This window comes from Puntigrus tetrazona, chromosome 24 (assembly GCF_018831695.1).
Source record: "Puntigrus tetrazona isolate hp1 chromosome 24, ASM1883169v1, whole genome shotgun sequence".
In the NCBI taxonomy this organism is placed as follows: Eukaryota; Metazoa; Chordata; class Actinopteri; order Cypriniformes; family Cyprinidae; genus Puntigrus; species Puntigrus tetrazona.
In genome coordinates this window covers 18,834,480-18,860,100 of record NC_056722.1, presented here as the reverse complement: position 1 = coordinate 18,860,100, position 25,621 = coordinate 18,834,480, and the positions used below count along the sequence as shown (strand labels likewise).

Below are 25,621 nucleotides of genomic sequence, written 5' to 3'. Positions count from 1 at the left end.
GTCAGCAGGCTGCCATCAATAATTGCCACAAAAGATATGCACAACTTGGACATTTGTCACTATTTTATTGGATCGAGACCGTGAAGATGAGACGTTTAATGATTGGTGGAGAAAGGGAAGAAATAGGAATAGGACGAGATCTGTGAAAACCTGCAAAATGTGAGTGTCATGGCTTAACATGAACGAAAGTACCGCTAACCGCTAGGTCAACTCTGGCTATAATAAACGACCCATATGAACTACTTTTGTGATAGTTTTGCTGTTCGTTTTTAAAGCGTGGCAGTATAAAATCTGTCATTTGTCAACAGGTGGCGAAAAAAAAGTCTGGCACTTCTTCCCAGAAAGTGCATCTTCAAAATCATAACAAGAAAAACAGAAAGGTAAACAAACCACCATAGCAATGAGCTTTGCATTTGCTGTTTATTTCAAGGAAAATGAAGAACAGGCAAAATTTCTGAATTTTGCAACCAAGTCAAGTCATTTGAAGTGTGCTTTTGTGTATGTGTATGTATGGCACGTTTAAGTTTACATCTACTTGTCTTACAGTTGTGTTGTTAAACCACAGTTAAATGCAGCTAAGATGAGAGATCTATATGTGTGTTCACGGTGTTGTCATAGTTGAATTTACAATGAACAGAGCCCTTTGGGTTTTTTCCTATCTACGTACCACTCATTTCAGGTTGTTTCACAGCACTCTCTCTCATGATTTAAGATGTCCCCTACAAAAGAAAAAGGTGGAAAGGTTTGATATTTAGTCAATTTTAATACATTTTCAACATACAATAATAATCGCTATAGTATTTGTAATGATGTTTTGTACATTTGTACAACTTATCTCAAACAAAAACAAACAAAAAAACAATAACAACAACTTGATTTAATATTTCATGGATAATAGCACAATGTTAGACTATTTAGACTATGGTGCAAGGTTTGGATTATTTATTTATTTAGCAAAGATGCATTAAATTGATCAAAAGTGACTTTACGTTATTTAAAAAAAAATATATATGTGTGTGTGTGTGTGTGTGTATATATATATATATATATATATATATATATATATATATATATATATATATATATATATATATATATATATATATAAGCTATATATATAAGCTATATATATAAGCTTTAAAATGATATCTTAGTCAAAGTCATACCTTGAAAGTTGAGAAAATAGCTTTTAAAGTTTTTTACCCATTTTTTGTTTATATCGATTGCATTTAAAGGTGTAAACTATTTATTTTTTAACTTAATTCAATCAAAGACATCTGCATATATAAAAATGCTATTAAACCAGGCTGAAGCTCAAATTATTTAAAAGTATATATTTGAATAAATGTTTTAAAAGGAACTTTTACAAAGATTTACTAAAATCAGAAAGATTGAGCAGAGGTGCTACATTTTTGCTTGTGAGAGGCTGTGTGTGTGTGTGTGTGTGTGTGTGTGTGTGTGTGTGTGTGTGTGTGTGTGTGCCTAAAAGTAAGGTAAGGGATTACTGTTAATTTTTAGGTCATTTAATTACAGCTACTTAAAAAGTACTTGCGTTACATACTGTAATTTAAATAGTTCTAAAAACAATATCGAGTTTTAAGTCTAAATGTACAGTCTAAAGATGAAACTGAATTCAGCGTATTTAACCCTTTGTGCACAGGAGCATTCAACAATATTTGATTGTGTAGTCTGTATGAAAGGTAGCCGAAGTCATTTAAATTAATGAATTCAAATTGAAAAAAATGAATATTAAAAGCATAACTGTTTTAATATAAAAATGTTATATAGCCTAGAATAAAAACAGCCAGAAATCTTTGTCAGCCTTGTCATCACAGGAATAAACTACATTATAAATTATATTAAAATCGTTATTTTAGATGGTAGTAATATTTCACAATGTTCCTTTTTTTTACTATATTTTCTATTTTAAAAAAATGCAGCGAACATGCAGCGAATGTATAACTGCCTTCGAACAGTAGTATATTATTACAGTATTTTACAACAAATTTTGACAAATGTTTGTCACTTAATTTGATTTTGTTCATACGCCGTCTAAAGCAGTAATATATAATGAGCCCTTTCAAAGTGGTCAAGTGGACAACTTTCATTCTCACAAGCACATTCTCCCCTGTATGTGTTTTTATCCTCTTCCTTTAATACATAGAAATACACTTTTTCTTTCTTACACATGTGCACAGATGCTCTCTCGCTGTCTTTAGTGCCGTGATGCTGCTGTTTCGTCCTTGTTTCACCCAGTGCAGCTCTGGATTTTTTGTTAAACCCCCGTGGCCTGAGGGTCAGATGCTGGGCTGTCTGGAAGGAGAGAAAGAGGGGGAGAGAGAGAGAGAGAGAAGTAGTTTTTTGGAAAGACTATCTCAACTACCAAAAGATCATCCATCAGGGAGTATATGCTCCACATCAACCAGACAGGCCAACATAGAAACTCTAAGCCAGGGCTTCCCCATGAGAAATCCTTTGTGTTCTTGCATTTCACTTCCCATTCTTATTACATAAAAATAGAGGTCATAAAGTTTTAAAAAATGTTTACCCTAAAACACAAAACAAACAAATCATATGTTGCTGTCAAGAAATGTAGAGTTTTCAAATTTGCTTTATCATATATATATATATATATATATATATATATATATATATATATATATATATATATATATATATATATATTGATATATATGCATTAACGTGAAAATAATTTGTGCTAATTACTTTTATGGAGCCTCTGAAATATCCCTTTAAAGCATTAAGTCTCACACTTCCCTTTCACTGTATGGAAAAGAAAGCGGCTCAGAGATGAAAAACATTTCCTTTTGTGTTCAGTGAAAGAAAGAAAACGGCATTAAAATGACATGAGGTTTTATAAATGATTTCAAAGGTAGTAGCACCTTGTTTGGATCTGGTTTGGGCTTCACCACCAACTGTTGTGATTTGAGCGGTTCTCCCAGCATTCCCTGCTTGGCCATTTCAAAACTAACACAGCCTGGTCTCGGTATAAATTTCACCCCCCCCCTCCCCAAAAAGAGAAAAAAAAGCCAATCCCTGGCCAAAGGATGATATCGTATTCATGCACGGCGGGGTGCAGCTCCAATCATTAATCTCCGTCCAACATGTGAGAAATCCTAGAGATGAATAACCGGGCAGAGAGTGCGGCGTGACCTCTGAGCTAGAACAATGGACCCTCATGTGCTTTCCAGCTTAGCAGACAGTCCGGAATTTCTGTTTGGAAGCAATAGCTACTGTCTATATAATATTTAAGGCCTATTCATGGAGTAACTGGCAAAGAATAAAAGGGCTTCCGCTGCTCGCATCTGCTGGAGAAGGATGTGGTCCTGTGCCTGCTCCTCCTCTCCTGCCTCTGTGCAAATAGCACAACATAGGAGACAGTTGTTTCTGGCTGCCCCTATGCCTGTCATGGCTGTCAAGAGAAATCCCATGAATTATGACTCTTCCAGATGTAAGAGATTTCTAAGTTGCCTTGAACAGCCTGCGGTTTGTGGTGAGAGACAGACAGAGAGAAAGAGAGCGAGAGAGGAGTCCATACTTTGTCTCATTTGAAATGCTCATGGTCAGTGTTTTTTCCTCTTTCTTTTAACTCTGTGATTTTTATTTCATTTTTCCCTCTTTTTTTCGGTCTGTTATACAAATCTGCCATTTTGTAACACTTAAGCAAAGCTGAAAAAAACCACGCGGTTCAAAAAGAAAAGGAAAAAATAAAATGATAAAATCACTTTATTGTTTCCCAAAATTATTTAATGAGAAGAAAAACATTTTTTTCTGTTTATTTACGGTTTTAGGAAATTTAGAAAATTCATTATGAACACCTAAAGCAGTTTTGTTTTACTGGTTTTGTTTTATTCACACTCGGAAATGTATAATGCAGACGTTAAAAAGCTTTATGTTAAAAACGATTTTCTTTTATTTGCTTATGTTGTAATGCAGTTCAAAAGAAAAGAAAAAAACTATGTTTTAAATCAGTTCATGCATTTATCGACAAAACAATACATTTTTACAAATATAAATATACATGATTTATATCATGTGATTCTGTAACTTGAATTTTCACTTAGGAGAATACTTTTTTTTGTATTTAATTCGTAGTTTGTGTTGGCAACTAAACTAGAAACAGATTCTTCTTTCTTTCTTTCTTTCTTTCTTTCTTTCTTTCTTTCTTTCATGTTCATCAATCCATTTAAACATGTGCACATAAAACATTCACCTGCTCTCTCTCTCTCTCTCTCTCTCTCTCTCTCTCTCTCTCTTTCACACTCATCAATTCATTTAAGTGTCTTTTATAACACACACACGTAGATATTACTCATAACTTTGGCGTTTAGTCAGTGGTGCTCATTAAGACTTTGGGGAAGGACAGTTTATTTGAAATTATTAAAGCATTAGGTTCACTAATGTATCAGTTTAAAACAAAAATCAATAAGTGAAACCCAATCTCGTTCTCGTTGGAAACTCTTCTGGCTGGATATGTTTTCCTCGCTCTGCTCTTAAATGGTAATGCAATTTGCCATCACTAAAACCTTCCCTGTAATTGCTGATTGCCCTGGTCTGAGCTGAACTCACGTATTAGATATGCTCCAACTTCTTCCCTTCCTCATGTCACTCACACTCTTTGATCACTGGAACCTTCTCAAGCACCTGGACAGTATTATTATTTCTCATGTCAGCTGTCACGCTAGTCGTTGCTGTTCCACCTTACTTAGTCTGCCTTAAACACTCTTAATGATGGGCTTAACATCGGTTTCCCCAAACCCTCTCCGTGCATCAGTGTCCCCGAGTCCTGCATGGAAATGAAACGAACTAAATGAGCTTAATTAGGAGCTGGGTGTATCTGTGTGGCTACTTCAACATCTGCTAGCGATTGCAGGGGATTCGTCTGATCAGGGGTCAGGCTACGAGAATCTGGAGGTATAATTGTTTTAATTCAGCAGTGCGTTTACCGCATTGGGTGTTTACGTGTGTATGTGTGTGCGTTTGATTATGTTTCGAGAGTTCAATGCAGCTTTTCTTTCACGTGTGACTCATGAACTTCCCAGACGGGGAACTCTGAAGGGATTCTTAAAGGGATAGTTCACACAAAAATTCAGTCCTATCATCATTTAGAGTCCACCAAGTTTAACTTTCTTTTCTTTTACGGGCCCCAAAAGGATATTCTCGCTTTTCGTGTACTATGTTATAGAATGTACAGTATATAATAGAATATTATTTGTGGGAATTAGCTTTTTTTGGTTTTTATTTTCATTTAGATTAAATTTAGATTTTTAAACTAAAATTTTACATTTAAATTAAAACTCAAATTAAAAACAATAACAATTCAGATATAAATAATTAGATAATAGTAGGTCATTAATATAAAATAAATAATATAAAATAATTAAAATACTAATTCAAATTATTATTACTTGTATAATACTTTGTAATCAGTAGAATTATTAATATTTTAAATTAGCTTTTGTTTTTATTTTCAATTTTATTAATGTGGTTATGCTTTGTCAAAATATTTTATTTAGCCTATCTTTTTTTCCCTTTTCAGTGGCGTTTAAATGTATTCTCTTTTTTAAGGTTGTCTTACTGTATGTTTATTCAATTTCAGCTTTATTTCAATTAGCGAAAACATTTTTAAACAGAATTAACTGATGCTTACATCTCACAAAAAATATCCTATGACTTCAGAAGGCTTAGAATATAGTGCATTTTATCATTTTATGTTGTGTGATGGCATTCACTTTCATTATATGGAAAGAGTGGTCTGAATAAAAAAATGTTAAAAGTGCAATGTGCATTTGGAACAAAACGAGGGTTATTTTTCTGTGTGATGTATTACATAAAAAATTGGGTTTTGACAGGAAAGTGTTTAAAGAAAAATAAAATGGAAAAGAGAGAAAAGCTAAGAGAAACAAAGATGTCAGATTATAAAACATAACATGTTTTATGAACTATATTTTATGCTCATTTGATGTGAGCTTTATGCAGACAGTCCATCCCTCTCCACCTCACAGGTGCCACTTCCTCAGTCCTGGATCTGTCATCGCATTTTTTCATTACAACAAGCAGGATCCTCCTATTTTTCTCAGAAATGCTTAATATATTCATCAGCAACATGTCCTGAAGCTGCGGAAGTAAGTCTTTGTTTCATGTGAATTAAAGAAGCAGTGATGCACTGCAGCTCAAAACCTGCCATGCCCTTGAAAAACTCGACTAAATCAACAGGATTGCGCTCCGGTTCAGCTGAGGAAATGATTCTGACGCTCAGAATTTCAGCGCCATTAGCATTCCGATGGCGGCATTAACTTTAAGGCACAATCTGCACTGCTTTCAAGTTGAAACGGGAACCCTGAACTGAAAAGCAGACAGTTTTGTGTAGCATTAGTGGCACCACCAGACAGCTCACCTTCCTCTGGTCTTTCCTTTAAACACATCTGCGCTTTCTCCACCTCGTACCGTAAAAAAAAAATGCTCTGAAAAATGTCAGGATTTACAAGGTGACAAAAAATGACATTGCGGTGTAGCCAGAGCGCGCGCTTTTGTGTTGATAGAGACTTCCTAAATGGACTTTGGGGAAATTTATGAGGAAATGCAGCAGTATAAATGTATGAACATAGAAGGTGAGATGCTTGGTTTTGTAAATTACTCAGACTAAATTGAACTCAGTTGTATAATTGTAAGACTATGCAAAATCAATTGCGCACATGTTTTTTTTTTTTTTTTTTTTTTTAACACCTAATTGTTTACCAAGGCCTAGCGGTGGTCCTTCTTATCTGCGCTCTCTTTATTCCACAGTTAATTACAATCTGGTATAATGAGAGATTGACTTCATGGCAACACTTAAGGCTTTCTTTGAACTATTTTCTCCTCTTTTGTATCCTGTTACCCCGCGTTTCAGTTCTGTTAATGAGTCTGAACACAATTAGCCCAGCATTCTGACATCTTAATTGCTGCTATTTGATCCGGGAGATCGGGTTCCCTCACAGATGCAGCACTTAGCTTGATCTTATAGATTATTGCACCCGGAAGGTTCTTCTCTTAAATGTAGTTAACAGGTTGAGAATTAATGACTCTTCCATCTTATATATCCTACCATGGCTTTTCACTTAATATTTCATATATGCAGATATTCAGCCTCTCACTGACAATTCTGGCCTTTTTTTTTTTTTTTTTTTTTTGTCCTTTCCCACTCTTCTTTGGCACCGTCAGAGTTTTGCTTTGTTGTCATGGTGCTGAGCCATCACAGTTGTCTTGGCAACATGTGTCAGTTTTCATGGAGAGCATATAAATGTCATGCAAAAAGAGACGATTTGTGAATCAAAGTCTCTGCTGCCAGGAGTTTGTATCAGCTGGGATCCGCACAAGTTGCAACCTCTTCCATAAATACCACAGTGTTAACACACACACTCACACACACCTGTCCTGGATGTGTCACCGTTTTTATTTTCCTACAAACACGATTACAGCATATTTTATGACTATTGCTTTCTCTGCTCTTAATGACAATTGTGATTTATGATTATTATTATCATTATCATCATTATTGTTATTATTATCTATTACCCAATTTCTTAGGATTTTTGTTTATGAATAAAATATATTAGCTATATACATTTTAAATATTTTAGGAATGTAAAAATATATATAAATATAATATCTTGTAAAATATAAATATATATATATTGTAATAATAATAGTATGCATTAAATATTTCATATATATGCAGTTATTATTAGTAGTATTGGTTTTATCTCAGACCACTTTGAATTTACACAATTTCTTCCTGGAAACAAGACCAAAATAATAATTATGAATATGAATTATTATAATTATTAAAATCTAAATAATTTATGAAAGTAACTGATTAAAGTAACTGATTGATTTATATTTAATTTCTCTTTATATTATTTGTTTATTGTATTATAAATAAATTGTGTTGTGTAATAGGTTGTAAAAACAAATAATGATAATTTAATATTAAAAATTATTATTAATATTATTATTATAAAACACTCATACTTACCCTGGCTTGGTTGTTTTATATCAATATTAACATGACCTAAATATAATAATCATTTTAACACTATTACATAAAGCTTAAAAAAAAAAATATATATATATATATATATATATATATATATATATATATATATATATATTTTTTTTTTTTTATATGTAATTGTTAAAATAATTATTATATTTAGGTCATGTTAATACCATATATATATATATATATATATATATATATATATATATATATATATATATATATATATATATATATATATATATATATATATAACATGACAATATAATTATACATTGTATCTAATAATGAAAATTGTGATGCTGAAGTTACTATTAATAATATCATCATCATCATCATCAAATGTACAGTATCAGCAGGCTTCACATCTAGTTTGACTTAAAAATGAGTTTGCTTTTAAAGTTCCAAGCTTTGCTTTGAAAGTTCAGAAGGGATGTGGCACAGTTTGGCACCCAACCATGATGGAAGTAATTATTTTCAGACCGAAGCGAGGATTCATCGAGCATGTCCAGCTGCCGCCTCCACTAAAGCACCGAACATGTAAATATTGGGGACCTCGTCTACTTCCTTTCTTTTCGTTTTTTTACATGTCCAGTGTGGAAACTTTCATATTTGACATAGTTTAATGCTTTTTGGGTTTGTCTCCAATTTACAAAGTGAATTGGAATTTATTATAAAGTAAATTGAAGTTTTTCATCTAAAATGCCACAAGGGTCTGTTATATGTGTGTGTGATAGCTTGACTTATTGATTATGGAGCACGGTGTGCCCAATTTCAAAGAGAAGAGTAGCAGTCGCCATGTAACTTCAGAGAATTCATTTGACTCGCTAAGGCCCTTCATGAGAAACATATGTCTGTATACTACTTCAGGTAATAAGATCTGCCTCCACTTGTAATGAAAGGGCCCTGTACCATCCACACACACAAACACACCACCATAAAGTGCTCCACCGAACAAAAAGAAAAGGAAAAGCAATTTCTATTTTTGCTCTTAGCTTCTCGGTGGAATGAAATCTTGAGAATTTTTCTGGATCCGCCGCTGTTCTCTGTACTCTAATAGTGTCTGTGTGTGTGTGTGTGTTTGTGTTGGAGAGACTGAGAGTTATCTATCCGCGGTGTACAGATTTCTATCCGAAGTGTTGGGATGCGGTACAGTGTATCAGAGAAACACTTGTGCTAATTTATCAGCACATGGTGCGGATTGACAATCCGTCTGCCCCGAGGGCTGTGGGAAATCAGAGAGAGGGATTGAGAGGCAAAGCGTGAGAGAAAAAGTCGAGGATGATGGTGAGAAAAGGATGAGTTTGCATGCGGACACCCTCAGGAGGGCGATTATCTGTGTGTGTGTGTGTGTGTGTGTGTGTGTTTTTTTTTTATTCCTCTCACTGTCAATTCTAGGCCGCGGTCATCTTACAAGGCCCGATTGAGTTTCAGCACCAGTTCAAAAGACATAAGGTCATCCTTTATATTCAATGGAGTGTTCTGTTCAAAACAAGTGGTGATTGTGTTGCATATTTGTGTGTGGTATGCTAACTCATAAATTAGTATTATATTATTCAGAGGGTGTTTTCACACAGTTTCTTTACCATGCTGGGGGGAAAAATCTAGAGAAAGATGATTTGCTGGTTTGGGCACGTTTGTAGTGGATCAGACAGGAAGGACCTGCTGGACCATGCATCTTAAACCTGCGTAGACTAATTTATTTTCATTTCATTTAACTAGTTTAGATTAGTTTAGTTTAGTTTTGTTCTGTGTTGTTATTCAGTAGGATAAGGGGACAAGAAACATATTTAATTTTGGTTCTTTTTAGTCCATGTCATGTTACACTATTGTCCTGCAACCCGGAGCACAAATTATAATAATTATTCATATTTTGTTAAATAAAAATTTTTTTAATTGATAAATTTGTATTTAATCCTTATATTAATAATATTGTTTATAAACAAAAATTATATATATTAGCTTAATAATTCTACGTTGTTGTAAATGTTATTAATAATTAAAAATTGCATATTACAAAACGTTATACAGTAGGAAAAATAGCTTAAAAATGACATTACTGACACTCTATTCTCCTGTTTGATACGGTTCAGTGCTTTGCCACAATGTGCATTGTTAAAAACACTATATAAATAAAGGTGAAATAAAGGAATATATTTTTTATCCTGATTTGTGATGTTGACAGAAGATAGAACGTATTTCTGCATGAAGCTGTAGCAAAACGCTGGATTTTCAGTTTTTTTTTATTTTTATACATTTCTCATTTAGTCATCTCCATAAGTCTAAATTAAACTCATGTCACCCTTCCCTTTGCGGGGTAACAGCCAGTAAGTTTTAGAATTGCACAAATGTGACAATAAAGTGAGCCTAAGAAAACTTTGAATAGGTATAGACTCGAATGTGAAACTAAAGTTTAATATGTGAAATGCTTCAGCAGTTATGTAGATGCGGTAGTCGATGTCTGTGAGTGTGTTTGTGTGTGTATATGTGTGAAAGTGAGGCAGTGGAGCTTGATACACTCCATGTTTAGAGGTCGAGGTGACAGAATGGCAACCTACTCTGTCATGCTCTCTCCCCCTCTGATTTCTCTCTCTCTCTCTCTCTCTTCTCTCGACTGCTCGGCCTGTAGAAGAGATGCTGGTGAAAGATATAAACCCTGTTTTTTGTATGTGCATATCTCTCCTCACCCGTCCCTGCATTTCAAATGTAAGAGGGACAGACAGAGGGGGTTACACACCAGCCGGCTCAGTGACAGCCAACCCATTGTGTTTCAACTTTAATAAACAAAATAATACAATAAACATAACTGATAGAGAGCGCGCAAACATCCTTGTGTCTGAGGAGAACAAAATGGAACTTTCTGAAGCAAAACACTTTTGGTGAGTAAAACTTTCTTTAATCTTTAATAACAGCATTTCGAATCCGGGAAGCGAGTCTCCTCATTTATTCTAACTAGTCGCCCCTTTTTTCCGCATTTTCTAGGTGAAGAGATGTCACGATACTTTTTTAGGACAGAACAACAAATAAACAAAGGCAGGCGTATTGAAAGAGACAGGCAGAGAGAGAGAGTGTGTGTACAGGTAAAATATCTGCAAATGAGGTAACATGTTGTGACAGCTGAGCGAACGGTGAATAGATGTTAGACGCAGACTCTGTGTCCTAAAAGGGTGACGACTCCGCTTCATTTGGGTTTCCCACCCTGTATGATAACACGGAGTGGGATTAAAAAATGTGCAGGTGAGGCCGCGTGCAATAGCGCTCCCTGTCACTGCGCCCCCTTATTAAGATAAATATTGCGATGGGAGGATTTTCAGCAGCGGCTGGAAAAAAGGGACAGACGCATTTATCTTCCCTCTGTTGGTGTTTTGGGTTTGTTGGGGAAATAGGTTTAAGCCCCTTTAACTCACCCCCAATGTATGGAAATGTATGTGCATTTTTAAAGTGGGGGGCTAAATTTATTTCCCCCTACACATTCGAGAAGGAACTGATAGACCCACAGATGGCATGATAGATGGACATGTACATATAGAGACAAACAGACAGCAAACCGCATACATCCCATATAGAGCCCCCCCGTCATCCTGCAGCGTCCCTATCACCTTAACATAATCCATAGTTTTACATATTACTGCTGCCCTGGGCCTCTGAGATAAGATTTTATATACGTGTATGTGTGTGTGTGTGTGTGTGTGTGTGTGTGTGTGTGTGTGTGTGTGTATATATATATATATATATATATATATATATATATATATATATACACATACACACACACACATTACATATACACACACATATAGGAGACAGAATATGGGTATGTGTGTGGGCATGTATATATGTCTATATATATATATATATATATATATATATATATATATATATATATATTTATTTTATATATACATTTCTTTCATATCTATTTGTATATTTGTATAAAGGTAAAACCGCTGTTTAATGGTTTAAAACGATTGTTTTTTTTTTTCAAATATGTTAAGGTTTTGATGCATTATTTAAAAAAAAAAATAGTAGGAAAGAAAAACAGAATGCTAATGATTTGTGGAAAGTTAATTTGGGGTTTGTAATTAAAATCCATTCAACCATTAGGGAAATTCAGAGATCAAACATGTTTATTTGATTTTATGCAGATATTGGCATAAATTGCAAATATTGTTTACCGGCTAAAGCCGGAAATACGTTTCCGGTGAATTAATAGGAACTACATTGCGAGAGTGATATTGCATTAACATCTCAAATTAATCACCTGAAATCATAATGGTTTAGTTTTATATGATAACACGTTGTAGGATTTTATCCGCTCTAAAATGGGAGAAAAAAAAAATCCGTGTTGCCTTCGTTCATTCAAAACTGTTTTATTTTCTTAATAAAAGCTGTTTTGAGAAATGGCATGTTTTTGAACGCGCAGGATCAAAAAGCTAATATTTTCTTCCTCGCGTGTTCTCCGAGCTTTGTGTTCATTCCAGACACATCTAGAATGAACTAGTTTAATTTAATCTTTTTGCTTGGGGTGGGAAATATTTTCTGTTCTTATTTATTTTTTTATTTATTTAATTCTTTTTTTTTTTCCCGGTGGTTTTTCATTTCCAAGCAGTCTGATTCGGGTTGTGAGTCACAGCTAGCCAATTGTCTGTCCTCCATTTCCACTCAAGTAAGACACATGATGTAGATCCATCAACGGCACGGCCCACAGAAAAAGTGTGGGATCTTTTTTTGCCCGCCGTCAGCAAGATGCGTAAAAGAATCACCTTTTCTCCATTTAAGCGGAGAGGAAATTTGCAACACGGCAGAACCCCTCTCTATAACCAAATGTAATGCTCAGGATTTATTTTCATAAGGTGCGCACGTGACTTAATCCCTTTACCGAATGTTTATAGGCCGGTGGCAGAGTGGAGGTTTGTGGGTGAACTAGCATCACAGCGCTCAAAGGTCCTAGGAAATGACCTGCAGTCAGCCAATTGAGGATATCCTTGAACTTGACTGAGGCAGAGAGAGGGAGGGAAACGACAGGGCTGGAGGAAAACAAAGGCGACCGGGCCGCAGCTACCCACAGCCTCAGCACCGGCCTCCCTCCGCAGGGTCGGGGGGCGAGTCCCGCGGGAAACGGCCGGGGAATCTCGTAGGTTAAACCAGAGGGGGGTGGGTTATGGCTACGTAAGACCTTCTGACCAAAACACAGACCCGTCTGACCCAGACCAGCCGAATTTGCTTTTAATAGCCAGAGAAAAAGACAGTCAGAACAGCGGCTAATTGCCCGTGTAAGAAAACCAAAGGTCTTTGTTGCAAATTGGCAGAAAAGCATCTGCCCTGAATTTGATAGGATCCCCTTAGTCACACTTGTGTCTATTATACAAAAGCTTAAGCTATAGCTGCAAAATGTGTGTGTAATTGTGACTGAGTTTAACTGCCACCCGCGTTTCTTAATGCAACGAGAGGGAACCCAGCAGATTCAAGGTAAACAATTTCAGCAAACATATCAAATTCTGTGTATTTTATTGTTGCTGAAGCCTCATGTATTTTAATACTGGTAAAGTCCCGGCTGGATTCCAATTAAAAACAGGTTTTCCTCTGCCCTGAGGGAGAACGGCTAATTATTCTGTTGTGGCGGAGGGGGGTATATTAGCCGTACACAGCTAATATACAGTACACTTTCATCTTTTGTGTTCTTTATTCAATTTTAATAGTGTTAGCTCAAAATAATTGCTTAATTAGAGTAAGTGGGTAGAGACAGAATGGGGATGCTGCTGTCTCTGAGGAGAAACCTGGAACTGCAGAACAGGCTCTGTGGATTTAATACAGCCCAGGCCTGACACTAACCTTGAGAATGTGGAACGCTCTTTCGGCTTTCTTCTGGGGATGGTGGGATTTGGTTGTGTTGTGTGGATTATATTTGGTTTGGTCTTTTTTTCCCCCCGGTGAAGCCCTCAATATAGTGATATACAAAGATCTCATTAAGTATTTGGACGCTCAAGCCACACTTAAAACTTGTGTGAATGTCATTGAGTTAGAAAACAAAATATTAAAGCAGGTGGTATCGATTTGGAAGAAGGGAAAAAAAAACCCAAAAACATATGACTAAAATAAGTCCGATTTGCAGGATAGAGGAAAAATGAGTTGTCATTATACTAAAATAGAAAAATAGGTAACTCTTTAGAATAGGTAAAATTTGTTAACTATTAATTACGACTTTTCCCTCAGTAAATTCTTAATTTGCTAATTATTAATAGATAGTAAGGTAGCACTAATTAATGACTAGTAATATGCGTCCTAATAAGCAACTAATAGGTGTAACCGTAAAATGAAGTGTTTCTGAAAAAAAAAAATAACAATAAAAAATTAAGACAAGTTTAGAGACCAGATTGTAGTCTATGCAAAACAGCTTTGCCACTTTGTTTGATATTTTGGATGCAATGTAACTTTATTCAGACATTTTAAGTCTGACGTAAAGAGTAAAAATACTAATTTTGTTGCTCCAAATTCTTTCTTTTAAGGAACATTAAAGACGTCATTTTGAAGAATGTCTAATTATTCTTCTCTTTTTTTTTTCTGTGGGGTTCAATGTTGTAGACTGGACTAATGGCTGCTGAAAATTCAGCTTTGCATTACAGGTATAAACTGCATTTAAAACTATATTAAAATAGAAAAAGTTATTTTAAACTGACACATTGCACCCCTTTGACCATAATTTTATGAAGAAAGCGTCATCTTTTGTGTTCCTCAAGAAGAAAGAATTAGGTTGAGTAAACACTGACAGAATTCTCATTTTTAAGTGAAGTGGAATCCCATTTGGGGCCACAACATTCTTAAGGTCCTAAAACATTCGGCCCATTAAAAATGAACGCTTGCAGATATGAAGGTAAGTTTAAAAACAGACCATCTGAGATGCCACAACAGAATAATTGTCCGGCCGGCCAATTGAGTGTTATACAATATGTAATATATGGGTATTTTGTACAGCCTCCAGTCACCAAGATGTTTTCAATTTAGCATGGCTCTACGATCATGATATCACTTTCTCTGAGCTGTTCCAGATCAGGATGGCCACAGCCATCCGAGGTGATCACCTCGTCCAACTCAAAGGCTTTCTTGAGGAAGAGTAATTCCACAGTTGCTGAGGTACTGAAAAAGCAATCTGCAAAAATACCCCAGGGTCATGTCTTTGGTCGGATGATTTGTGTGAAATGTCATATATTAAATATAAGTTCGACATTGAGCCACACACTGTAAAAAGTGCTGTTTCCCCCCAGCCGCGTTTTAGGTCAAAGCAAATGGTCACAAAGGAGACAGAACTCTTCCACCGTCACACACACGCACTCCATCTTTCCAATCTTAGAACGGGTGGAGGCCAAAAATGACACGCAGCTGCATTTCATTTGCAAATGCGAGCAAAACTTTTTCTTTCATTTGCCTTTTTTCCCCCAGAATTCACAATTCACTCCAATTGACGTTCTTCCTTTTCCTGCACCTCGGTCTTATCTGGTGTGGGTTTCATCTGCCATGCAATAAGAAAAGGACAAAGCTTGTAACTAATTCATAAAGTCCAGCCGTCTCTCGAGAGGTGCCGGAAAGAGAACGCTGTCTCTGGGGATGTCAGAAAGTCAGTCAAGCCAGCAATCCTGCTGTCCATTCGACTCCATGAGATATGACAGAAGAGCTACAAAGCATGTCGTTCTCAAGAAGGACAATTGATGTTTTCCTTTTTTTCCTCCCCTTGCTTTTTTCTGTCTATGTGTTGTTTGTTTTCGAATAACGTTTTTTTTTTTTTTTTCTGGAAAGTTTACTCTCGAGGCAATTGTGAAAAAGCATTTTGGATGGTTCTCAGCTCTTGCCGTACTTTAGAAAACAGCGTGGAAATCTATTTACCTCATATTACTGTACTTATTCTATTTGAACCGGGGTATTTTGGTTTTGTTTATACATACATAAATACGTTAATGGATTTGCCCTTAGAGTCTATTGTGGGCCTTGCTAATATCAATTAATTGACTTGATGCATTTGTCTAAAACAAACAGGAGTCTTTTTACCCATGCAAATTACTCTGTAATTCCATTTTCCGTTGGTCTCGTACAGCAGGTTTAGTGATTTATCAATTTAACCTTCAAGGTGTTCTTGCACAGGTGTCTGAAGTATTGAAATGAAGCTTTGAACACATGCAAAGTATGTAGGAGAGGTCAGGATTGTTTGTTTTGAAATCTACAACACCTAGACTGTGTAAATTGTCAATTACAAAGTGCTTTTGTTAGACTTTTTTACCACCGGAATTGTTTTCCATGATTTTGTTATTGAACCGAACATTTAAAACAACAATTTATTTAAAAATGGGAATCTTTTGTAACATTATAAATAGCTTTGCTGTCACTTTGAATGCGTCAATGTTGAATACATTTATTAATTACATTTAAAAAGAATTAAACAAGCAAATAAATAAATCAAACTTTGGTTTATGGTAATGTATGTATGACATGTCAGACAGTGTTTGCGTATATGTGTGCTACTTTCAGAATTGGTTGCTTACGCACTCAAAAATGGTCAATTTTTGTCCGTCCAGTAGAAGTAAATTGTAAAAGTAGTGTTAAAACCATATGTCTTACTTTTTTAATAAATAAGTTTGCCAACAAAATGAGAAAATAATGATTACAATTGTTCCAGTTCATTTAAAATGAATTAAATGTAGTTCAGATTAAAAAACCTAAACGTGAAACACGTCTTTTTTTTCTCATCAAAATAGTTTTGAAGTTTTAAATCCTATATATTTCTACACAAAACTTCTATAGTCACCTATAATTTAATTGAAGATTTCATCCCTGTCCCGAAGTGGTTAAAATAAGGGTCTTACAGATCACCCATATTACAACCATCCCAGGTCTCCCCTATATATATGTGCACCCACACATGCTGTAAAACTTCAAAGCAGAACTCAAACTATACTGCCGGACTAGCTGATGTAGGCGAGGAACAGCGTATTGTTCAATTGTGTATGGGAGGAGATGAAACGGAAACCGTCTTGAGTTATTTGTTTTAAATTGTAATGTTCCCAACTAGTCTTTAATCTTTCATTAGTGCTGCACAATGTCTAAATTCGTATGAGCTAAATCAATCGCTACCTTGAGGACTTTGATGAGTGTGTTTTGCTTTATTTTGATCCTTCTTTATACATTTATGAGCATTTTGAGGATGGGGAAAACAGAAATACGCACCAGAGGCATGTGTGATGTGGGCACATCCAAGAATCCATAATGGATCAGACAAGAAGCTCATTATGAAAATTTGCCTTGGGTCAGACTCTTGGTAGCGCAGGATGGCGAATCTTGAACAATGCAGGTCTTAAAAGGGAGAAGGATCAAAGGGCCCAAACAGGCCATCACAATCCAATTGAAATGTTTTCTGGGCATCATAAGGAGGTAATGGATGGACGCACAACAAAAAAAAGGTGGCCATTTTGAATGCAGCCCAAATTACAGTGTGTTGAAGAGTAGATGGAAAATTCACATGACAGACTTCTGCACTTCTCAGCTATGCATTGTGCTGGGAATGAAGCCAGTCATTATAGACGCCCGAATGCATCTCGCACAATTCCGTAATGAGCCTAAAGCAATTTTCTGTTTGTGTTTTAGTCACAAGGATTTGTATATAATAGGTACAATTTCAATATTTTGATATAACGGATCCATTAAATTCTTAGCTACTCTAAACACTGTCATTTTGTGTCTTTTCCAGTCCAAGTAATGTGTCGCCCAGCTTCTACCTGCATCCAGTGGCGGTTCTCCTATCTCCTGTGCAGTGCTGGTTTGTACGAGCGGTCTAGGTCAGGTTGGCGGACGGTCGGGAGGTCATCCTGCCCCCTTCAGCCCCAAGTACGTCCACCTCTCACACCAGTGAAGAATATGTCCTTATGCATATAGACAGCATGTCACACACGTATAACATCAACCTGTACAATGGCATGTTGGGATCGGACAGGTACCAGAAGTGTGTTTATGACATGCGTCAAAGAAAACTATCTGACCTTGTTTAAGCTGCTGTCAAAGAAGTCTAAAAAGTCAATGAAACCAAAATTTGAAATTCTGCCATGCTCATATGATTTTAAATTTGGTCGACTTTCTTTGTTACAGCAGGAATTTGTGACGATGTTGTTCTTTTTCCAGTGACTGAAGCATTTAAACCCAATAAATGTCCATATAATGGCACTAAATATCAAGACTTCTTAAATATAGATAGCTCTGTGTAAGAAACACACTGAAGCTGTAAGCTGTGTGAGCTTCGACCAGTCAGTTGAATTTGATTCATGAATGAATCATGTTTTTGTGAATCAACTGATTCATTGAAAAGATCCGATTCAAAAGAGTGGTCTGTTGGCCGTATGGCTTTGGAAGACTTAGAATCGTATGCCTTGATACTTTTTTGATACTATTGCATCTTTTTTTACATTTTTTAATGAAGTCTAAGGCTCTAGTGCTCATTCATTGTTGATTCAATGGAAAAGAGCAACCAGGACATTATTCACAGTTTGTACAAAGTCATGCGGTTTGGAAATGATAGAATATTTTATTGTGAGCAAACTAATCTTTCGGGCTCAATTGTACAGAATCCTTTCAGCCCAAATGGGTGAGGACACGACCACAATGCGGTGAGAGAGTCTTTAAATAGCAGCGTCTCAGATGCTGTTCTCTGTTCTTACATGTCATTTTGTACAAGTACATTCAGTTTGTCTGAGAAAGACTGAGACAATTTCATCCGGCCATTATTTGCAGAATCCTATCTTTCACAAAGAGCTGTAACTTCAGAATTTTGCCTTACACTCTATTGTAATTTTTTTTTTTTTTTTTTTTTTATGTTAATGTTCAAATAAAATAAAATAAAAAATCAGATTTTTGAGATTGTTAGACATTGTCTCTTGTCTAGGGGTTTGTGGTAACAGGGTTGATGGTAATTTTAAGAGTGAACCCAAAATACGTCCGCTAGTTAGTTTATGGACATTAAGGCAACGCAGATGATATTGGATCACTGCTGTCAGTCATTTCTAAGAAGCGCACACCTTGCGATATGCATCGTTTATTTTATTTTTTGAAGACGTCTGTTAAGGCACTACACATTCAACAGCTCTGTGACCCTGCGACGGAGCGAGAGAAAGAGAGGCACACTCAGTCATGCCTCCTGTGAAGTGTTGTCTCTCTTTATAGCGGTTCTGAGCACATTGATTTTACTATAGTTTGGCATTACCTGCGGTAACTAATGCGCGGGGGTCTACCCTTCGGGAGCAGCTGGACTCTGCGCATTAATTCGGAGCCCCTGTTTGAGTACGCCACAGCATATGCTGTCTTTTGTCTATTATCCTTCTCGTCTGTTATTCCCAAATATTGACATCGGCCGTTTTTATTAGCGCTAACCGCTCGCTAGCCTCCCAGCCTCATGCACGGCTCTATTTCCTGCTATTGATTGGCTTCTTCAAGCCAGCAGGTAGCTGTCCTCTCAGGCTGTCCTGAGGAATCACTTCCAATGACTTTATACGCACAATTTACACGGTGCGCTTTAAAGAGAATATTATCCTCAATCCAAATCGTTGCCCCCTCCTTCCCCCGACCAGGTCAATATCCCACAATGCAGTGTTTTGTGCCCTGTCATGTGCTTGTTATTAAAAGCAACAGAAATCGACATTTCAGCAATATGTCTCTCATAAAATGATGGTGGCGCAGACAGGCTGTACCCCTTACATGTTATTATAACAGAGCACTGTTGTGGTTTGTTTACATAAGACGTTTCTTCGTGTACGTGTGCAAAAAGGATCGTTCGTGATGTGCTAAATATAATGCGAACAAGGTTTCCGAAGTAATCCGTAAGCAAAAAAAAACGCTCTGCGCTTTGGAATGTTTTTGATTACGCTCAATCAGGCGACAGACAACAAAGAAACTTTCATTTTAAGAATATGAAGTGAAAATAAAAGGCAGAAAACATTTCGACCGGCACAGTATAACATTTAACATTCCAAACATGGCATTTTGTGTCTTTTTAGCCCCCCCCGCCTTTCTTTGGGGTTTAAAATGGTTCACATTAAAACCTTCAAAGAATTTTTTTTTTCGACAAAGGTCAAAAGTATAACATAATTATACCGCATAACGGAGCTATAGGAAACATTCGCTTCAAAACACACCGCCTTCAGCAGCAGCAAAACTGTGCTTGTTTTTATGGAAAAAAAAGAAATGTATATCTTGTTAAACGGACGTCAAATAGGCAGCGGAGAGTTTGTTTAATTTATTCAGCTTTCATTAAGCCTGTAATTTGGGTTTGTTTGAGCTGCCTCCCGAGGAGAGTTTTGCTTACAAGTGAGTCAGCGAGTGCAAAACACACAAGCCCACCTGTGAGGAGCAGCCTACGCCTTACACCACGACTAAAAGCTGCAGTTCAGCTAGCTTAAATACCTCTCAGCCGATGGTGAATTCAAAATCAGCCCGTGTGACATAAGCGAAGTAAGCGGAAACAAATAGTGGAGGACGACTTGTAATTCACGAATGCCAGTGATAACTGGCGTACGTTCTGCTGGACTACCTTTTTGCAAAAAAAAATATTTGCACTAGTGCTCATAAACAACTTTCTCATTTCTTGCTTTCTCCTGAGCCGAAATGTAGACTGTCACAAAAGGTGCATTCATGGAAAAAAAAATCCCCTCACCCGGATCCTCGGTGGCAGGAGATGAGCTGCTCGCTTCCAGAATTAAATTATTTTTAAATGCAGCTTATACATTTTACATGACCTGTGCTTCCTATTCCTCTCTCTCCTTCTCCCTCTCCCTCTCTCTCTCTCTCTCTCTTCTCTTTTTTTTTCTCTTTTGAAGAGCACAAATGGGGGAGTCAGGATGTGAACCCCAGGAATCACAGACTTGCTAAAAGTTACCCAGTCCGGCCTTCTCATGCACCGCTCCTGTCCGAACCCACCTGAAAGCCCCTGACCTGCTGATTTACCCTTAGTAAAACCTGTCCATGGCGGACTGATCCGCCTCCCCCCGTCTTGAAAGGACTGCAGAAAAGACAGGACTGCCAGTCGACGCTGCAGACACACAAAGGCAGGTGTGGTAGGCGAACGGCTCGTGTGTTTGTGTTCGAATACTGCGGTTTGCTTTCTGTGCCGTTTCTGTTTGTCTGGGTTTCTCAGTCCCTGTACTGTGAGTGTGTGTCTGTCTCTCTCTCTCTCTCTCTCTCTCTCTCTACAGTCTCCCACCGAGTGTGTGTGTGTGTGTGTGTGTGCGTGCGTGTGTGTGTGTCTGGGGTTTAATGCCAGCAGGATAAAAAGGAGGCTTTGCAGACTAAGGTTTGATGTGCTGTTTGTCTTGGTTTGCCTCTCGCTGAGTGTTGTGGGGTGGTTCTTTTGGATTTATCTGCCTTTCCTCTGTTCCCTCCTGTCGAGGAAAGGCAGAGCAGACGGAATACGGTCCCGGGACATTTAATCTTTAGGGAATTTCATGGTAGTTAGTGCTTGTCATCGATGGAGTCAGATGTAAAATACTGGTGTAGGTCTATGAGTGTTTCGGACGTATCCGAGGCCAGATTTCCGAACGGCGTAACACGTTATCTCCCCGTTCAGAAGATGAACCGGCTTTGGCTCTTTTGGGAGACTTGAAGCTGAAGATTTGAAGGCTTTTGTGCCTGTGTATCTGTTATGTTTATTCGGACCATATGTGTTAGCGTGTGTGGGTGAGTGTTGTTTACATGTGCGTTCGTCGTGTGTGTGTGTGTGTGTATACGTGTGGATGTAAGGATGTGCGCGGTGGAATTTCCCCAGGTCTCTTTTTGCCGTGTTTTTTTATTGCCATTGAATGTCAGGGAAGTAATCAAACCCATCAGGTCAGTCGGGTCTCAGTCCACTGACAGGCGTACAGTCAGGGGCATTCATTTCCAGAGCGCAGCTGCTTCCACACTCTGACACGACCGTGTTAGTCCAAACCCTGCGTCTTTAAAGCCTTGTCCAAACATATTTTAATGCGGTTCATATATTTTTAGGCTGGGTCGCACTGTGTGACGTTATAAAGTTTATGATCTGACAGATGGTTTTTTTTTTCTTATTTAAAATGATTTATTTGGCTGAACGCATCTCGCGGGACACGTATTAAATAAATGAATCGACGGTAAACGTAGATGCACACAAATAAAATGCACGAAAAACATTTGATAAATATGCCCCTGCCTTTTTGAATCCGTACCAAATGCAGGTTAATACAGAAAATCATTTGTTAAATAGAATAATCCCCCTCCTTCCAGAGATGACTCTTAGGCCTTCATAAGTGAGCTTTAATATTTTGACAAGCTGTTCAATCAGATGTTTTAAGAACATTAAATGTGGCAGGCTGTCTGTTCCCCTGGTTTCTGTGAAATGGTGTGTTTTCTGTCTTTCGTGACCCATTTTCCTTTGTTCTGTGTATAAACGTAACCAAGACACACGTAACCCCTCCTGAATGATGTCGAGAAGGATTAGACCAGGACCGGGCCCTGACAGACATGCTCATGGAACAGTAAAAGTCGCCTGTTCAACAAAACGCCTTTCCTTTCCTCTTCCTGCATTCTCAAATAGTTTGACATGCGGCTGATTATTTTGATTCCTAATTACACTATATATAAATGCGAAGTATAAGTGAACCTACTTCTTTGCACTCATAAATAGTCTTTATTCAATGCGTGGATGTGAAGCTTTTATTTTTTCTTAGGAAAGTTTTTATTGTAATTATTTTTTAGTATGTGTATTTTGAGTTGTTGGTTGTTTTTTTTTGCATATGACTACAGATATATTTAAATACTGTACCACATTTAAAGGCATTTTAATAGCTCGACAGCTTATGTTGTGATTTTTCCAGTCTTACGAAAAGTGCTAAAAAGATTTTGCAATTGTTCAGGTACAATCCTGCCACTCGTTTAGATTTTGTTGTATTTTTCTTTTCATTATTGATAGCTGTGATGTTGGATTTCAGTCTGAGGAACATATTAAAATATTTTAAATGAAATTGTATTATCGTTTTAACATGTACACTCCCCACGCATTGCAAAAGTAACAGTCAAACTCAGCTGAACGTGCATATCAGATTTATGTACATTTTCCGTGTGCATGCATCGTATGCGTGCATGCATTTATGTTATACGTGCAACCTATATGATGCACCCCAATTCCCACAGACAATAGGCTCCCTCCCCATCTCTGTGCATCCTCTCATCTCTCTCTCTCTCTCTCTCTCTCAAAGACACAGTCTGCACCACAAGCTCTGTTCTGAGCCCGAGCAGGTTGCTGTCAGTTTAAAAATGACTGTAATAAAAGTGACCATGAAGATGGATTTTGTGATTTTGCGTTTCTAATCAGTCATCTGTGAAGAGGACTTTTGCTTTGATTCAGCAGTGCCCTGACAGGTCAGATTGATAGTGCACAGGGGATAAAAAAAAAAAAGAAGAAGAAGAAGGAGGAGAAGAAGGAGAAGAAGAAGGTTATTAACTGTCTTCCCATTAAAGTTGGGGATCTGGGTCTGTGGCCAGTGAGACAGGCGTGATTTAAGCGGAAACCTCTCTCAGGTGAGAGGAGAGAGAGTCTCATTGTCCAGTCTCACTCCTCACACTTCTGCACCAGCAGATTAGACTCAAATTATCTCCTCTGCAGCCCTGGCGGCGAGAGAGAGAAGCCCCTCGCAGTGCACGAATGACTGCTTGCATGCATATGGAGTATGTATGTAATCTTATGGCCGATGAGCAGGACGATACAAAACAGACTAGTTAAATGCTTTTGCTGTTATTTAGTACCTTAATGTATTTAAAATATGAATATATTAAATTTTTTTAATCATGTACAAAATCATGTATGTATATATATATATATATATATATATATATATATATATATATATACACACATTTGTTTTAAGAATAGAATATGTTATTTTAAACAACAATATTTTGAAATATTTTTATTTCGAAGTCCCATTCACTCCACAGGCTAGGTTCAACTCAGCTAATAAATGCGTTGCTTGAAAATGATTCTAAAAACACGCGCATGAAAGACAGCGCTGGCAGGAGAGACATATCGCAAATGAATTCAAATCGCACAATGTGTTTTGTGCATCTGACATATCATAGGAAGAAATCAAAGCACAGAAATTGCTCGCTTTAGAAACCCCAGCGAAGGGCTGTCAGCACCTCCTCAACATCAGCGCTTTCAAACAAAGCTCACGGACGGGCGCTTACCTTATGCATGACAATCCATCGACTCCCTTTAACCAATCCACAATCACCTTCATACACCTCCAGCGCGAAGAGGAGACACGCAGATTTTATTAACCCCCCCCTCCACCCCTTTTTTTCCAAGTGTCCTTAGTGCTGCCACTAGTGAAATATCAGTGCAAACAGACTCCAGCCTTTTTCTGAGACACCAAGGAGTCGTTCTCAGCTGTCTGGCCCACGGGTGCATTTTAAATGTGAAAAAGCCTGAGATTCTCATCCATGGGGTTCAGAGCCGCCAGCTGACTGTCCACAAACCCAGCGCCGCTACACACGATCCCGCTATAACCACCAAAACAGCAGAGATTTTCCAGGAGATACTTAAACACGTTAGTCACTCGCTTAATTGATGCTTTAGTTGAGTTTTATTTCCTAGTAGCACAAGCTTCAGGCCTGTTAAATATTACATAACAGGCTATGATCTATAAATCAATCGGTAAGCCTTACTGATTATTATGATCAATAAGTCATCTGTCTGGCTAATCAGTTTATCTGACACTTAGACATATGCAGATGACTGTATGGGATTGAATCGCTTCCTCTCGCTTAATACGTTGCTGTTGATCTTAGGTATATTTATTTGGGAATGCACAAAAAAAAAAAAAAGCTTCGCCGTTCATGTCTGATGCATCCTGACATTCTGTTTTTTTGTGACTGAGCGCTTTTAATTTGAGAGCGTGAAATGGATGTTACACAACTAATTATTCAAACGAGCTTGTGTTTCGACAGATTAGTTTATTTGTTAGGCTAATTGCTATGTGATTCACTTAAGAATGCAATTTAATTATGTAGATCCACACAAAGCATTTGATACAAATTTTCCCCAGGTCGAAAATATCACATACAGATATCAATAACCATTGTGTTCAGCTTTATGCATTAATTATTTCATGTTGTGTCTTGTGACTTTTGACATGATAATTAGTATTTTTGTTTCATAAAACAAGGATTGAAAATCACTTACCATCTCATTCGTGCATTCCCTATAATGTACAGTAATTGATTTGTTTAATAAATTGGTCATTAATATTTAATAGCGATATTTTATTCACAAATGTGCAACGCGCACACTATTCTGACACGAAACAATACCGTGTTTCTGCTTTTTCTTATAGGCAAAATTCAAGCCGCTTGACCAAGTTGACTGCGTTATCATCCAGTTTGGCTGATGGGTTTAGAATCTGTCATGTTGCCATGGTTTTGCTCTCTTGCCTTTCCTGTGCTGACCAATGGTAACCAGGTAATCCGCTAAATAGAATGCACCACTACGTATGGGGGAGAGGGCAGCTTCTAACCCCCGGGAGA

General features: G+C 37.1%; 1 long non-coding RNA gene across 1 annotated transcript; it reads right to left on the bottom strand.

The window, feature by feature from the left end:
- Positions 1 to 415: 415 nt before the first annotated feature.
- On the bottom strand, positions 416 to 24,404 carry LOC122329423. Its single transcript, XR_006247907.1, has 3 exons — positions 24,284 to 24,404; positions 2,187 to 2,313; positions 416 to 719 (listed from the first exon to the last, which is right to left on the bottom strand). It is a non-coding gene; the product is annotated as an uncharacterized LOC122329423 (long non-coding RNA).
- Positions 24,405 to 25,621: the final 1,217 nt, after the last annotated feature.